We start from the raw sequence: 16,459 nt of genomic DNA on the forward strand, positions 1-16,459 counted from the left end.
TACAACTTTATCCTAAACCAGTTTGAAGCAGAATTTCTCCAGCTGAACTAATCCCTGCTCTCTGTATCATTTTTTCCCAAAGTGACTGACATGGTTTAAACCCAGTTGACAACCAAGCACCACACAGCCGCTTGCTCACCCTCCTCTCCACCCACTGGGATGGGGGAGAGAATCAGAAGAGCAAAAGTAAGAAAACTCATGGGTTCAGATACGAACAGTCTAATAATTGAAATATAATAATAATAATAGTAGTAATAATTGTAATAGTAATAGTAATTGTAATGAAAGGGAAAACAACAAGAGAGAGAGAAAGGAACAAAACCCAAGAAAAACAAGTGATACAACTGCTCACCACCCACCAAAAGACACCCAGCCAGTCCCTGAGCAGCGATCGCTGCCCCCTGGCCAACTTCCCCCAGTTTATATACTGAGCATGACATCATAAAGTATGGAACAGCCCTTTGGCCAGTTTGGGTCAGTTGTCTTGGCTGTGCCCCCGCCCAGCTTCTTGTGCACCTGGCAGAGCATGGGAAACTGAAAAGTCCTTGATTTTGTGAAAGCACTACTTAGCAACAACGAAAACATCAGTGTGTTATCAACATTATTCTCATACTAAATCCAAAACACAGCACTATGCCAGCTACTAGGAAGAAAATTAACTCTATCCCAGCTGAAACCAGGACAGTATCCACCCCATCTATGTCATGCCCAGATCCCACACTTTCCAATACATTCCAATTAATCACCACCACTTTTCCAGTCTTTTGATATATACACACAGACATCATTCCCTTAGTCTATGGGCCATCCCCCTAAAACATCTGTTGAGTTCATTTAGTCCATGACTTTGGGCTCCATCTGTCATAACAGTCCTTCAGGGCAGGAGAGATGGCGTGTGGTATTGGATTGTTGCATGCTGAAGCCAGTTCTGGTTCCGTCACCGTTTCGTTTTGCTTAGTTTCAGTGAAGTTCATTCTTCATTAATCAGGGTGATTCTTACTGTAATACCATTGATATGGAATATACCCACCATAGAAGTGATGACATACAGTATTATATAGCAATTAACATCATACAATTCAAATCATTGGCTGTTCTCACCCAAAATCAAATCCCCTTGAGGTACACACTGGACTTTCCCATCCTCCTGCATCACCCACCAAGTGCACCCAGGTCCTTGAGCAAAAGCAATCCCATGAATGGGTTTGCCTTTGTCTGAGGGGGGAATAACCCAGATTGTCTTCCCCTGCATATTTTTTATGTGCACTACATGGACTTTATCCCCTTCTACAGTACGTAAAAGTTTTGACTGGGTAGGGCCAGCCTGATTGGCAGATCCCCTAGCGTTGACTAACCAGGTAGCCTTTGCTAAATTTGTATCCCAATGTTTAAATGTCCCACTACCCATTGCTCTTAGTGAAGTCTTTAACAGTCCATTGTATTGTTCCATTTTCCCAGAGGCTGGTGCATGATAGGGGATGTGATATACTCACTTAACACCATGCTCTTTGGCCCAGGTGTCTATGAGGTTGTTTCAGAAACGACTCCCGTTGTCTGACTCAATTCTTTTTGGGGTGACATGTCACCATAAGACTTGCTTTTCACAGCCCAGGATAGTGTTCCGGGTGGTGGCATGTGGCACAGGATATGTTTCCAGCCATCTGGTGGTTACTTCCACCATGATGAGCACATGGCACTTGCCTTAGCAGGTTTGTGGAAGTGTGACATAATCAATCTGCCAGGCCTCCCCATATTTATATTTCAGCCATTGTCCTCCATACGAGAGAGGCTTGAACTGCTTGGCTTTCTTAATTGCAGCACATGTTTCACATTCATGGATAACCTGTGCAATAGTGCCCATGGCCAAGTCCACCCCTGAATCACGAGCCCATCTATATGTTGCATCTCTTCCTTGATGGCCCACCAAGCTAGAAGTAATTCACCCTTATGTTGCCAGTCCAGATCCACCTGAGCCACTTCAGTCTTAGCAGCCTGATCCACCTGCTGGTTGTTTTGATGTTTTGAAACCAGGACAGCAACTCACTCTCAAATTCCCAAATCCAACACGTCATACCTTCTCCCCTCCACAGGATTCTCTTCAAAGAGAGAGGGATGCATTCACTAAGCTGCCTCTAGCTCTCACTTTTGAACTCTGTATTCTACTTCCATCAGTCACCTCACTTATCTTCTTTGAATCTCTTATCTTAGAAGATACAGTCTTCAATTAACCACCTTGCTTTCTGCCACCAGGCTGGGTATGTAAAATCATCTGCGTGGAGGAGATCTGCAGGTTTTTCAACTAAGCAATACTTCTGAGCTCAGTGAACTTCTGTGTTGATTAACATAATTGACTAACATTTTGCTTAATTCCCCATAAGAACTCATTTTCTTGAAGTAGCCAGATTCCATATCTCTCATTTTGTATGGTCATGATAGAAATGTTAATTTCTTCTTACACAGGAAAAAAATATTTGCCTTCCAAGTTATAAGTCCTCATTCAGAAACTGGAGGCTTCCAGCAAGCAATGGTTCCAATTAAGTATAAAGCAGGAGGTATGTAATTAACATGGATGCTACTCAGAAGGCTAGTGAGAGGGAGCAGGATATTGTCTAGAGCAAAATTACTGTGTTAAAAAACAAGATAAATTTTAAATATTTCTACATCATCATAAAAGTTTGCCAAATTGATAGAACTCCATTTACATCTGCATATAGTCAATGTAAAAGTTATGTGAGTATATATATATATAGATGTATATTCTAAATTACCAGATAATATCCTCTAACATAGAATCAGCTTCAATCCCCATCTATCTATAGATGTCACAGGATATTAATCACTAAGATTGAAAATAGCTATCATAACTCTAATGGGACATCTGGCATAACAGACAGGCAGGCATATTTTCATTCAGTCACTGAGGCCTCAGCAAATTACATCTGAAGATTTGGATTTTGAAAGGACTTTTGTTTAAATGCAGCCCTTTTTGGTAATGATTATATGTTAAAGCATAATAAAGGAATGTCTTTATAGTTCCAATAGGGAAGTGAAGTACACTACGTGGAAACATTAAAGGTATTAATCTCTAAATGTCACTCAACTACAAAGCTCAACAATTGCACAGGCTAGCCCAAACAGCAAAGTAGGGAGCAATACACAATCCTCATATTGGACAGATTTTGAAAGGCAGCTAGGGACCACAAACCCACATTGCAACTATTGTCTGACTCTCACCACGTAGTAACTGGAGAGCTCTGTGGGACAGTAAAAAAAATTTAGAATGCAATGTATTTGCTCAAACAGCTATGAGTTCAGAAAAGCATGGATGGTAGGCTGCTTCTCCAAAATACACACATCTTTACAAATCCACCGTCACTTGGAGAAAAAGATAAAGCTTTAGAAGGACATTTGCAGAAAATATTTGTATAGCTACTTATTGTGTATGCTTTAACTGACCAAGCAAAATTCTTTATACACATCCTTAGCTTTACACTTGAATGAACCATCGATTGACTTCTATTGACTTTACTCATATAGCTGAAGTTAAGAATACACAGATATGCTTTACTGGATTCCTTACTCGAGTCTTCTTCCTTATCATAAGCCTCTGTACATAACTGCCATTTTTTTAAAATCGGATTAAAAACAGGCAATGAATGTAGCAAAGCAACAGCCTCATCAGTATAGCTGCCATTATTATCAATGGAGAAATGATTTCTCCCATTTTTCATACAAATGTCTCCTTGAGTAGCAATATTCCATGATCAAGTATTATTGAAATTTAATGTGAGTTCTGCTATTGATTTCAGCAGGGGAAGACCCATGGTGAGAAAGGACAACAAAAAGTAGTAGAGTGTTCTGCATATACTGGACCAAATTTCAGACTGAAATCAATGAGGTTATATGTGGCATAAAGCCAATACAGAATTTAGACTGCATAATTCTGAGTAATTAGAAGTACCCAGACTTGCATGGTATCAGCCTTCTATTGATTTTGTCATTGCCTCACGACATGTGTTTTAATAGCAATTATGTTTTCTGGCAACCATTTTTTTTCTTCTCTCTCAGCATCTAAATTGTTGCTTCTTGATTAGTCAACAGGAAAAATCAATACACTATACATTGCACTTCTGAGCTTTAATTCAATTACCATCTGTGAACTAATCAAACATTGATATAGCTGTGTCAGTAAGTAGAAGGCAATTTTTTTTACACCACTATCTTTCCTTGTCATTAAAGGTTACATTTTAGTTCATTCACCACAAGTCTAAATCTTTACTGTAGCTAAACAAAAAAAATAAAAATCTCCTTTCAAATTTAATTTCATTTAATTAGAAACTCATAAGACCTTTTACGTCCTTTTGCCTATTTTCTGCTATTGATGCCCTGTTAGTGCAGGAGTATTTCCTAAACAATAGTCCAAAGTGCTTTTTCCAGTGTGATTTTAATAGACTGAAACAACAAATTCCTTTTTCCTTGTTGTCAGAAATTACCTTCCAGCACTCCAATTCTATTGGCATAGACTTCCTCCTCACTCAACAGCTGTTCTGTCCATTCAAATAAGCACAAGGGTTCTAGGGTTTTTCTAATGAGTGAATCCCTAGTAAGGTCTTTTTTTTCTCTTCCATGAGCTTCCCTGTCACTGATTATAAACAATTGTGCTTACTGTATCCCTGTTTTGAAATGTTGAATAATTTTATGTTAAAAACAGCTACTCACAGTTTGGAGAAAAGGTGGTGATAAACTCTTACTTACTGTGTCTGTGGAAACAATTACCAAATGGTAACTCCACTATTTTTATCTTTGCCCAGCCCTAGGGCTATCATGATTGAAACTAATAAAATAATCGTAATGATCAACATTATCACTATTACTATTATTATATTAAAAAGAGAAGATTTAAACAAAATAGACAACAGAAAACAACATTTCAGGGTTCTTTCATACCTTGGATTAAAAGACTTTTGAAAACACAGGAGTGCCTGCCCTCGGGGGACGGACGGGCATGACTATCTTACCTCCCATATAAATGATCACTAAAGATAGTTAAAACAAGAATTAAACATTCTTTATGTTGGTTAACTCTGTCTAATGCAGACTAGATACCCTGAATATCTTATAACAGGACTAGGGGTATAACCTATAAATAATACCTAAAAATACAAAGATGATAGTTAAGTCAGTTACCAGGAAAAGGCACATAAGACGTTGCCATGAAACAGGCAAATCATTGAACAGCAAGAGTCCTGAATCTGAATTAAATTGTCCTGTTCCTTTCTTTTCACCAAATGTTAGCTTATGCCTCCTCTCTGAGCACAGGTGATCACTGAACGACTTTGTGTTTCACAGGAATTGGTTTCTCTATTATACTATAACTTCAGTAATCCATGTCAGCTTTATCTAGATGTTTTAAAATTAGTCTTTTGGAGTGATTTAAACTTTTTTTTCTCAAAATTCCAGGTACTTTTTAAATAGTAGTTGTATTTTTTTTCTTCTACTCATTTCATTTTCTGTGTAAGCTTTTACATTTTATTTGGGTTTAATAAGTACTTATTTTTCTTTTATTTCAAGAAACAAACCATTGGATTCTTCTACAAATCCTTTCAACTTCTGAAACAGTGTTAGCATCGTCTGGAAAGAGTGCTCTGGGTTTCCTGTGCTTGGAAGAAATTTGCTTAAGCGTTGCCAGGTAATTACTTTCTTCGGTTGGTATCAATATTCTTATACTAATAACCAGCTGTATTATCAAATGACCTCAATATATTTTTCATAAATCATGTAATTATTCATCCTCAAGAGTATTAAGAAATTATTACATGAAGGTTATATAAAGATACACAGCATTTACAACACATCTTAAAAGGCTCTTGTCATCTTAGCCATAAAGAAGAACCAAGATTTAGTACAGTGAAAGGAAATGAGTCAAATAAAAGCTAACCAATGGTATTACTGTGTTCTTTTATTGAAAATACTTTTCTATGAATCAGAGGTCTTTACTTGTGAAAAGAATAGAAGCAAGTTCTATTTGTAACAGCCTTTACAACTCTAATTAGGATCTCAATACCATTATGTTTGCTTGTTCCTCAGTAGAATACCCTTACATTGTTCTGCACTAAGGAAATTTCAAAATCAATCTCAACCTCAGTTTTTCAGCTAAAAATAATTCCAATATTCCAATTCAAATACTCCCACATGGTCTGGTTTCTGAGGAGACACTCTTTATTAGATAGCTTCTGAGGTTTTGTGTATTTATAACTTGCAATTACAGAAAATTCCCAGTAATCATTATTTATTCTTCAGCAGAGCATAAAAATAAATTGAGAATTAAAATGGCATGAAAATTATGAAAATCTGCATTTTGGGGTCTGCACAAAGTCTGGTGTTTTATGATCTTGAATTATACCTTCTCTGACATTGCTTTAGCTATGTACTGGGCCTCCAGAAGCTCACTGGCATTCTCTAAACCAGCAAACTATTGCAATAATGTGAACAGCTGAAACAAAAATCTAAAATAACGTATCTGAGTATAACTTCCAGATAGTAAGAGTATACAAGCTTATGTCTCTTTTAAACATTAAAAAGACTCAGAGAAGATTTCAATTACCTAATTTCACAATAAATACTAGCCATTTTATTAAAAATCTATTTTCATACTTCAAAATAGTTCTGTGCTGTGAAATTCTGAATAACTTCAAAAAATGGAGATTCTAGTACCTTTCTGGGTCACCTTGTTCAGTATTTCACCACTCTTATAATGAAAAATATTTTTCTTATATAAAAGTACAAACTTTTATTGCTGTGATCTCTATTTATTTCTCTGACTCCCCTGAAAAGCCTGGTCCCGGCTTTCCTTAGCTCCTAAGTAGTGGATGACAGCAATTTGCTGTCCTTTTAGACTCTTTTTTCCAGACTAAGCAAACCCCTGTCTAGAACCAAGTGTTGCGAATCCTGATTTAGGATCCTCCCAGCTACGCCAATTTTTCGTGAATGGGTGATTTAGAATGCTTAAGGAATCACCAGCAAATGTATCAGCAAAAGTGGTTTTAATACGGTTTTGTAAAAGTGCGACTTAACAAAGTTCAATGGCATGGTTCACTCTATTAATTACTGCATGGAAGAATCATACAAAGGAAAACTGAGTTACATTCGAGTTAGAATGATTCATAGAGAGACCAGAGAGGCAAAGAGTAAGGAAGACACTCCCGTTGAGTCACAAGGTTCAGAGTAGATCCCCTTGCCTTCTGAACTCCTGATGGAGCTTAGGTGCTGATAGGTCCAATCTTAGTCTCAGACTTGGACAATGGTTTATATCTAAAGGAAGAAATGCAAAGGGTAAGGAAGAGCCTCCTATTGAGCCACGAGGTTCAGAAAGGACCCCCTTGCTTTCTAAACTCCTTCCTCAGAGAGGAGTCTAGGCGCGGCTGGATCCAGTCCTAGTCTCAGGCTTGGTCAACGGTTTATGTCTAAGGGATTGTACATGCAAAATTTGTATGATGTCTCATTAGCATCAATTCAGCATGCAATCAGTGTTACCAAGACAAAATCAAATTTACCATACTACAAAGTTATGTGGGATATTGGTCACTTAATAAAGATCTGTTGTTGGTAAAAGGTCTCTCTGACTCCAGGAGCAACCTTGAGCAGTGTCCCAGCTCAAGGGGAGATCACCACCATGCAGCCATGCTGCCTAGCAGGGAGAGCTCAAAGAAGGTTCACTTAGGCTGTCATATTGATAGGATAAAGTGATTGGCTTGTAGTCAAATTACATGAGATAGAAAAGGTATGCAGAAGACTCCTCATACCCACAACTTTCTTTGTTTCTTGATAAATGAGTCTTGGGAAAGCGACCCGCTATTCATGTGTCAATCACATGATCGGTGTTCCAAGCTCATATGCATCAATGCTCACTGTGCCACTCTGCTCCTTTGTGAGTTTTCAGAGAACAGACTGAAACTAAAGGAGTTCATGGCCTGGCTACAGCTCAGGCCTTTACCTCTTCCAGAGCCTGCACCAAACCACCACCAGTCTGGTCAAGGGGTCGAACACATCCATCACACCAAAACTGAACACGATATGCCAGGTGTAACCTAAAGAAAACCGAAGAGAAGAGAATATTCATGTCACTTGACCTGCTGGCTACTGTCTTCCTAATATAGCGCAGCCAAGGTTAGCATTCCTCCACCCCAAGGGAGCATTGCTGACTCATTTTTGAGATGTTATTCTATGTTTTATACCTTCATTCCCAAAAAACCCCGTTGGAAGTAGTCTGTAGGATAAAAAGAGCAGAAGAGAGCACTTACACAGGTGGAGTTACTAAGCTCAAAGGCTAGTGCATGCTTAAATGCTGTTTTGAATGGGACTGGATTTAAACATGTCTTCCTGAGCAGGTATCCTCAAGCATTAACAGTCAAGGTAGGTTCAAATAAATAACTTAACTGACCCTTAGTTCAAAAGAACTGAGCATATTTGCAGTTATTATACTGGAAAAAAGTTTTGTGAACATTTTTTTCCCCATTTAGGTAGGTGATACAATTCAATACATTATTTCTACTCCCAGGTCTGTCTGACTAGCTATGTGATTGGAGTGGAGTGGCACTGCCACTAACCGGAGATGAATCCTGCATTTGCTGCTCAGGAAAATCCTATTAAAGTCAGTGGTGCAGAATGAAGCCCAGCACGATCATTTCACTACATAATTTTTTATATATATTTCAAAGCAATTCCTGTAGAATTTGCAGTCAGGGGATGTAGCTCTCTATGTTAGGTTTCAAAGTTAAGATTTGTTTTTAATTCTCATTTGTTTTATATTTCTGTGGAATCAGCAAAAATTACTCAAATCAACATTATGTAAGTCATTTTATGACTGTTCCAGAGCATACAATGGTGCTCTTTTATTTTATTTTATTTTTTGGTTAATATGATCGATTACTCCAGTCCCTGTTGACTCACTGGGTAATATTGTCTTTAGTTCTTGGGCTTTAAATTTTAATACCCAATGCTGACCTCTGTGCTTAGTCGGTTCTTCATAAAGCACGTTTTGTGGAATAAATTCACAGACTTCCTTTGGTCCCAGATACAAATAATGAGATTGTTCCTGTTGTAATCTTTGTAATAGTGCAGCACACTCACCTCCTGCCAGGCAGCTTATACAAATTACTACAAACATAACAGTAAATGTTATTTTAACACTTGTTTTGGACTCCAACATAGAACTATATTACATATTTTATTAGCTCATTTACCACCTACTGTTATATTATTAGCTAATTCATTGAACATGATATGTGTTAGGTAGGTTTGGCTACCACTTTAAAGTAACTCTTATCTGAGTCTGGTTTGTGTTTTTGTGAATCTACAGAAGTTCGTCCGTCCCTGATTTTATAAATGAAAAATAAACCTCAGAAAATCAAAGGGTAGGATCTGCCTCTGTCCCTCGCACACACAATACCTTATTATAATAAGTAATTGATTTCTCATTGCCATTGTTCAATAGCTCTGATTCACAGCCCATTAAGGTTAATGGAAGCAAAAGACCTGTGAGCAAAACCTGAACTTCCTTTAAGTCCTTGTTAACACTTACACTGACTCTATGGGATTGGGATTTTGGTAAATGTCAAAGCAGCAGAATCTAACCCAGACAAATCCCTTTGGTCTTGAATTTTGGTGGGACACGTGGTCCGAAATCCCAAGTTCTGTTGAAAATCTTCATCATAAAGGAAACATCAACTAAGACTTTTAATAGCTTAGTGCTATTGAACATTAATTGTAAAACCTTGTGCTTGTGTTAGCCTGCTTCAGTTCAGGTTGTCAGCAATAACCAAGTCATGCATCCTACTGTTTAATACATAAATATTTTAGGGACTGTCATCTCTGATAGCTGGTTCTGTCCTAATAAAGTCTGAGCTTGCACTATTAAAGAGCATCACGAATTTTTATGTCACGTGAAAAGAATTTGGGGGGGGTGGATGTTGCTATATCTTAGATAAAGTAAGTTTTTATAACTCCGTATAGCTTTTTTCATAATATCTGGCAAATACGTTTTTAATAGCAGCTCTGGACTCTTTGAAGGGTAGCACTGTGATCCACAAAAACATCAGACGCTTCCATGGCACTAAACAGGCTTAAGAAATCCCCTGAGGTTCTTAATGCTATTAAGAATGAGCAGCAAATAGACATGGTGACTGGTCTGAGAATGGAAAATGAGGAGCATTAGTTAGGGTAGGAAAGAACAAAAAAGTGTATCAGAGAGAGAAAGGCTGCAAGAGCCACCATCAAGCAGAAGCATTCTGCAGTTTTACAGTAAGAGGTGAAGATGTTGCCATGCCATAAGGGGGACTCAGCTTAATGAATGACACAAGGTCAGAAATAACAGAAAAGAATAAATATGAGTCCAAATAAAATGAAAGCAACGTGCTGAGGAACCAAACTGTGACAAAGTCCCACAGTAGCTAGTAAGAGGGGAAATTTGTTGATAAAAAAGGAAGAGAAGCTGAAGATGTGGTAAATAAAAACCAGTGACAACATAACATCGTAAAAGAGGGATTGTGCCTCTGAATGCATGAAGTACCTTTTACTGCAGGCAGAAACTAAGGAATGAAGAAGTAAAAGAATAGGAATCACATTTAGATCAGGGCCGGAAGGGAAGAAATATGCAAACAGACAAAACTGGTAGGAAATACAAGAATGGATTGAAAGGAGCAAGAGGCAGAACCCACCAATATTCCCCCCATGGTTTAGAGAAAGAGATAAATCCTTTTATGGCCTGCGTGATTACGGTACCCTGTGGTAATATCCTGACTCACATCTTAAAATAAATGCAATTTCTGTAATTGCCTACTCTTATGGCCATGTTGCTGTGCATTAGGAAATTACGAAGTGAGAATCAGAGGGAGACATACAATATTTTTATCTACTGGCCATAATCTTAACTCTTGTATTTCTCACTGAGGAGGGTATATCTGTGGCTACTGGAGTTTTCAGTGCCACTCCAGCTAAACACCATTACAAAAACTTCTACACAACATGGTGGCAGAAATGCCATTCTTGCCAGATTTATACCTCTGTAGACAAAGCTGTATAAATGAAAGAAAAAAGCCCAGCATTGATAAAGCTGTGAAAGTGTAATATCTGGTTTGTGTTCCCAGTTTTTTATGTTTCTGCTTGCAAAAGGACCCCAGAGCTTTGAAGCAGATCTGCCTAGATATTTTCCTGGTAGAAAGCAAAGGTTTTTTTAAAAGAACACTGTAGGTATAACAATAATTTTTAAAAGATATATAATAAATCTTTTGCCCACTTCTTGCAGATGAAGCCTTGCCTTGGTGTTAGGATACTCAATGCCAAAACCCCTCCTGCTCTCTAGGAAGTGTGGAGCCCGAAGGGCCATCTGTACCCTGCTTCCAGCAGCCTCCCAGCCTTGCTAGCTCCTGGCTCCTACCTGTGATCACTCACCCTCCTGCTTGCCAAAAACTAAACTAAACTAAACTAAACTAAACTAAACTAAACTAAACTAAACTAAACTAAACTAAACTAAACTAAACTAAACTAAAGAAACTAAACTAAACTTCACAGGCATGCTCAGCTGCTCCCCTCCTGCCAGAAGGACCCACCTAACCCAATCACTCCTTTTTTTTTAAGTAATGAGACATAAAAACCAAAACTGAGAAAAGCAAAGAAGTCTATCATTCTGTCTCTCACCAGCATGTCTGAGCACATCCCATCTGGAGGACTGAAACTAAGCTTAGGAACTTCAGATAAACTCCTGCGTGACACAGCAGCATCCTTTTCTCTTTCAAGCACAGAAAATTAATAGTTCTTTAGTATTTTCATCTCTCCTATGAGTTTAGCAAAGGATTGGAGGAAAGCAGATTTCTGTGGAGGTGATTTTTCTCTAATAACAATCTTGGGCAATATTTAAGGAAAATAAGGAAAACAGGGAAACAATATTCAAGGAGATATCTTAGTCCTAGAGCACACTCACCTATACTCAAAGGGTGGCCAGTTGTAGTCAGTGGAATAAAATCTGCTTCCAAAGCTGTGTCATAATGTGGCCTTCAGCTTTTCAGGATAATGCTGCTGTCATGGCTATCCTGCACATTAGGATTTTAACAAATCAATATGACAGAGGGAGACACCCAGGAATTTTATCTGCAATCCAGACTCTTGTATTTCCAATATTGCCCCAAGAAGCTAAAGGCTTGCCAGCTGTGCCGCTCAAAAATCCTCAGAAGTGAGTTTCCACAGCCTCCAGCAAATGCTGTAGCTCCAGAGAAACCCAAATTCTTCATGGTGGACGTTCAGTGGAACCACTTGGAATTACGAAAAAGGGCTGGACTAACCTGTCTTTAATTAGCAGCTTATATTTAACATCAGTCATAGTAATAGTATAGTCATTATATTAGAGTATCCTGATGGTTACTCAGATGATTTTTGTTCATCTGACACTATTCCACACTGCTCACTTACCTTTTTTTCCTCACCAAACTGAGTCAGGGGTAGGGACTGAGGTGTGTACTTCCAGGCTTTCTCCATGCGAAAGCATTCATTCCTCCATTTTGCTACTATCTTCCTGTTTGTTTTGTGGGACACAGCACAGTGTATTAGTGTGACTGGTTATCCTATCAGTGCCAAGAAAGCTTTACTTTTCTCTTTGGCCTCTCCTCGGCATGTAATCAAGGCCAATTGCTTTTTTGCCTTGTAGCTTTTTCTACAGAGATGAAAGTGAAGCCTTACTGACACACACAGGATGGCAGTGTGATCACCAAAATAGCTTGAATCTATTGGTACAGGCATGATTAAGCTTTTCTCCTGTCATTTCCCTTAATGCATGCCAATTTGGCCTTGTCAGTCATTTTATCGAGTCTGACAGGAGCTTTCATCCAAATAACAACTCCAGGAGCAATCCAAAAGCACTATGAGTAGAGCTGGGCTGGAAATACTTTTCCTGTACTGAGAACTTCTTTTGTTCAACTAAAAAAATTAAGCATTCTCCATTACTGAAGAGTAAAATCAGTTTCAAATTTTAGAATTGGTCAGAACGTCCACAGTAGAGTAAAAATAAAAAATAAATTTAAAAAAATCAGTATCAGAATTAGTCACCTGATTTTAAAAAGGAGCATATATTTCCTCTAACGCTTTCAGGTGAACAAAGAAAACCATTGGGTTTTTTGGCTGACAAGTTGATCAGAAGTGTTCACCTTCTACAACAGTCAGTCCCTGACCGTTTTCTCTGCAGTGCAGCACAATACGTCTTTGAAGCACTTTTGCCATATGGTTAACTGATCTTCAGTGCATTGTCCTGGCCGTCACTTTATTAAAGATATAACTTGATTGCTATACCATCAGGCAAAGTATCTTCAAGTCTGTCCCTTCATTCCTCTTCATCAAAGCTTTTTTTTTTTTTTTTTTAGAGAGGAAATTAAAAGTAAGGAAAACCACCAAAAAGACAAACAGTTAAGAGTGAGAAGATTTTTTGGGTCAGTTTTCCTGATGTTTAACATTTCATAGCCAATCTGCAAAAACTTTGTCCTTTTGCTGTTCATTTTCAAGTGGCTTGAGCTAACTGGGAGACTCTACAATTTATTTGCCCATTCATCCAAATGTTTTCCTTCTGTGAAGGAGACCCTTGAAAGTCCAGGTTATGAAGCATCATCAAATCCTGGCTTACAGTCGTTCCAGAGGGCAAATGCCCTTAATGCCTTTTTTTTTTTTTTTTTTTTTTTTTTTTTTAATTTAATTCCAATAGGATTAGTAAGGGTGATGAAACATCTTAGGATTCTTTCATATTGGGATCTCATATTGCCATAAATAATCTCTTTCTTCTTTTCTGGATAAAAATGATAAGTTTTTGAAAGGTTAAGTATCCTGCCTGAAGTTGATCACTGTTTTGTAATGTTTTCTTGTTATAATTTGTCTTGCAGCTTGGAGCATAGGCTGAAGACTTGCAGAGGCGTTCAATGGTTGGGACCTGTTGCACTGCACAATGAAACTAAAGGTACATTTTGGGCTTACAGACTTCTTCTGTTTGAAAGAGAAAGAAAAGCAACTCACAGATCAGAAAGTGACCCCTTCAGAGAATAAAACATGTTGGATGGTAGATATCTTTTCTGTTTCTTTTTAAATTTTCCAGGGTGAATCTTGAGCAACTCTGGATCTAGCCATTCCAAGCCACCCCTGGGATTTTGAATGAAATACAGAGGGCAATGTATAGGTAGCTGAGACAAAGAATTAGTCATAACTGAGTCCATTGTGGAGACCTAGCAAGAAGAGAAAGCAGTTGAAGAAAAATGAGTATTTCCTTGCAGGCTGTGAAACGTTCACTCCTAATAGCATATATTTACTTAGTTCTGTAATCCCTGTGACATTCTTGGAAATAAATAGGGCTGAAAATGCTGACAGCATGTCCTCCCTTTTGTGCTTACGGATAAGCGACATATTATGCTTACTATGGTTGCAAAGGAAATAAAATGCAGAAAAGCACAGGAATGATCCCTCCTGTTTTTAACTTAGAAGGGAAGATAATATAACAACCTTAATTTGGAAAGGAGCCTGAATTTTTGAATGTTTTGCTCAGTGTCATACACATGGCTTTTGCTAGGAAGATAACTTTGAGTATCTGAATCTTTTCATTATCTTTAATTAAGCTACAACTACAGTAAAATATTTCTAGGCTGTTTTTTTGTAAACTGACAAGCAAGTCCAACAACCCAGAGCAAGTACTGATGTGCCTTCCAAAACTGAGTGGCAGAAACTGTATTTAACCTTGTCTCTGGTTCTTCAGTATGCTTTGCCAGCTGAGCTTTCTAATAGGAGAACCTGAACAATGCTTTTTTGACTGGTACCATTATAGATCTAATTGTGCTACTGTCTCCTTCCTGGGCTAAGTATTGCAATTTTTGCAATTCTTCTACTCCTTTCACAAGCCTGAACTAGATGAAAACGTATTTGACCAGATTTAAGCATTTGTGATTCTTCTTTCCAAAAGCTTGTGGCCAAAGTAAAACAAAGTATTATTTATGCTTCTATAAAAACAGAATACTTGGGGGGGGGGGCGGGGGGAAAGGACTGTAAAACAAGCAATGTACACATCTGTTTTGCCATTCCCAGTGGTTACCTAAGCAAGACTAGATAAGGTTTTTTCCTGTCAATGTTGCAAGGCATGTCTACAGAGTAGATGATTTAAGCACAATGCTACTGCTGGAAAGTAAGATAAGAAAGCATCTGCGTTGGTTTGACAATGAGCCAGCTGGGGTCTAAAGGATTACAGCTGTACACAAACAGGAAAGCAGACATGCTGGTAAAGTCCTCCCAGCAGACTTCATAAACATGGGGCTACCGCATGCAGCCATGATTAAACCACACTCTGCCCCACAGCTGTCACATCTGTGAGGCAAGGCACAGCGCTGTGCATTACACCTTGCAGGTATCTGCAGCAATTACCCACCTCTTTGGAGAGTGTCCTACCTTCTAAATTCACGCTAGTTCCTTTGGTGCTCCATGGGGACTTTTTTTTGCTGTTTGTGACCTTGTCTCTCACCACATCTTAGGCACTTATTGAGGGATTTTTCGTGAAAATACCTAAGCCACACTATGTTCCTGCAGTAAACAGCCATTCTACAGGTAGTACCCATTATATCGCTACAGGGTGGCTCCAAATCTTCTCACCACCTACTGCTTTGGCTTTCCTATATGGGCAACAGATAATATCAAATGACTCACAGCTTTTTTCATATCTCGGAAACAGAGCTGTCTGCACATAAAATGGACCATACACCCTAAAGAGCCTTCTCTGAGGGTTTCTGGCATCTGGGACCTGGCACCTGCCAAAGTTCCAAATAGCAAAGGGTTTTTTTTCCTCCAAGACACCATTATTAATGAAGAAAACTATAAGTCCTGGTTCTGCCTTTAAAGAAATATCAACAGTCAATTCTACAGATTGAAAACTGCTTCCACTGAAGTAGCTTCACTGATAGCATAGTTTTAAACTACGCTATGGCTGATAAAGAAGGAAATATGCATATCTAATTACTCTGTCTTCTAGATACTCTTATTGTGCCTGTTAGCCACTTTGCTGAACATGCTAAAGGGATTATAATAAAACAGAATTACACTAAAGTTTCCAGGCAGACAAGGGGTTTTGGGAGGATGAGGGGAAAAAGAATTTGTTTGGTTTTGATACAAATTTGCAAAGCTTTGGTTCTGTAATGGATATGCAATAAAGCACATATTGTGTGTGACATAAATTCAAGAGAGATTAACGGTCACTTTAACTTTTTGAAAAACAATAATGTAGATTTATTCCTTTGCAATTGGTGTGATAAAGTAATAAAAACATAGTAAAATAGACAGAATTCATGTCTTTTTTCTTTTTTCAATGGTGTGACTATCAAATAAACAAGTAAAATAATCAACAAAGATTTACAGCATGAACAAACGCATATAATAAAACCTCACTTGACATTTC

At 38.2% G+C, this 16,459-nt stretch overlaps 1 long non-coding RNA gene across 5 annotated transcripts in view; it reads right to left on the minus strand.

Annotated features, from left to right (window-relative positions):
• Positions 1–500: 500 nt before the first annotated feature.
• The window catches only part of LOC148051429 (uncharacterized), a 153,475-nt gene continuing 137,516 nt past the window's right edge, over positions 501–16,459 (minus strand). For 4 of the 5 annotated variants that reach the window (XR_015700112.1, XR_015700115.1, XR_015700111.1 and 1 more), the window contains 3 exons: positions 11,978–12,086; positions 7,994–8,087; positions 501–7,311 (listed from right to left, as the gene is read on the minus strand). This is a non-coding gene — a long non-coding RNA (uncharacterized LOC148051429). The remainder of the gene's footprint in view (positions 7,312–7,993; positions 8,088–11,977; positions 12,087–16,459) is intronic. The other variant, XR_015700114.1, reaches the window with a different exon arrangement.

This window comes from Nipponia nippon, unplaced genomic scaffold (genome assembly GCF_047370975.1).
Source record: "Nipponia nippon isolate SJK-2023a ecotype South Korea unplaced genomic scaffold, ASM4737097v1 scaffold_6, whole genome shotgun sequence".
Classification (NCBI taxonomy): Eukaryota; Metazoa; Chordata; class Aves; order Pelecaniformes; family Threskiornithidae; genus Nipponia; species Nipponia nippon.